This window comes from Pseudomyrmex gracilis, unplaced genomic scaffold, assembly GCF_002006095.1.
Source record: "Pseudomyrmex gracilis isolate BER0280 unplaced genomic scaffold, ASM200609v1 scaffold_1150, whole genome shotgun sequence".
NCBI classification, from domain to species: domain Eukaryota; kingdom Metazoa; phylum Arthropoda; class Insecta; order Hymenoptera; family Formicidae; genus Pseudomyrmex; species Pseudomyrmex gracilis.
Window position 1 is genome coordinate 14,844 of NW_018021734.1, and position 1,779 is coordinate 16,622.

Consider the following 1,779-nt stretch of genomic DNA (forward strand, 5'->3'; position numbering starts at 1 on the left):
CGAATACATTGAGTAAAATGTCTCAGAAAAGATCCCTTAACCCAGCTATAAAGCAGTCTATTTATGTTTTTTCATATTTTCTGTAATAAACAACTTTTTCGAGAAAAAAAGTTTTGTCCGGATTTAAGTGGCGGACCCTGTATACAATGTCCGACAAATTCATTTTTTATATATCTATTGTTTACGGATGTGATGTCTAACATATAAAATATCCAACAAAATAATCTTTGTTTTATTTTAAACATTATTATATATTGTTAACCGAGAAGGGACCTGCAATTTAACCTTTTCGCTCCGGGGATTTTTCCTATAAAATTGACCTCGCATTTTAGCTGAAAAAGTTAATAATAACCTGCTACCCTTCCCCCCTTCAAAGTTAATTTTGAAGGTCAAAGAAGTAACCAGGATTTTTTTCAATTTTTTTCCTAAATTTAATGCATTAAATTGACCTTATAAACATCTATTACGTTCGCTTTTCTTGCTGGTCCATATATGGACCAGTCCCGAAGCGAAAAGGTTAATTATTATCTGCAGTATATAATACTAGTTGACTTTTTGGTTTTTTGAGACATGCCTTATACAATTTGTCTTTTGACATGAGAGACAAATGTTTTTCATTTATTTCTATCTTTGCAGCTGTTTCCTTTCTCGTTTGTAATGCGGAAGGTTTATTTTGTTTATTTTGTTTTTAAGTCTGGCATCAAGGAAAAGATTCTTTCTGAGTCAGCATTCGAATTTGGCAGCGATCTAACAGTATTCACAAGGGATTTCAAATTGGGATATTAACGACCACGTTGGAAAATTTTTTTCCACATTTCATCAAAATCTAATATCGATAGAGAGTCTATTTCTGCTTCTGTTAAATCCTGATATAAAGCAAATCATTCTGTTTTTAAACTATTGTTGTCAATCCCACTAAAAGTTTGAGCGACAAAAGAAACATCATTAAAAGAAGTTTCTCTATTACTATATATATATATATATATATATATATATTATTTAAAGCTGTGTCAGCTTCGAAAACTTTTACTTTTGATAAAAATGTATTATTTACTGGTAGTCTTTTATAAATGTCTTAGGCAGCAGCAATATAAAATTGTAAAAAATTTTCTCAAATATTATCAACTACGTGCGCTTGTTTTTCTTCAGTCAATTCTTCGAAATATTGTTCACATTCAGTTCCTAGATTTATTTCGTTTTAAGATTTTTGATTTTCTTTCTTACAAAAGTCAAAATTATCATTAACATTTTGTAAAAGCTCTGGATTTAGAAAATGTTTACAAATAATACTTACAAAGGAAGTGACGCAAGTGTCCCTCCCCGATTTTGATGAGCTTTGAATATGTTGTAAAATAGCTAAAAAAATAAGAGACCCGTATTTTTTTTATGTACTTTCTTGCACGTTTAGGGAATAATACATCCCTTCGAAAAAAACCGGTTTTTTTGTTTTATGCGAGTATCATCAAAACGGTAAAAGATATAAAAAAATGTTTCAAATAAAAGTTGCATAGTATTTTATAAGCTTTACAACCGCGTAGTTGATTTATTTTTCATTCAACATTTTTTTATTTACCTCCACCAGTCATTTTTTTTTCAATTTTTAAAATTTTTGTAAGGAAAAATTGTAGCATTTCTTACGCTGAATTCAACCATATATGATTTTCTTATGTTTCAAAATCGCATCTTTCAGAAATAAACCATCAATATCGTATTATATGCGTCGCGCTGCATGACTCATCATTTATATCGCGCTTTAATCGTAATAGGCGATACAAAAAT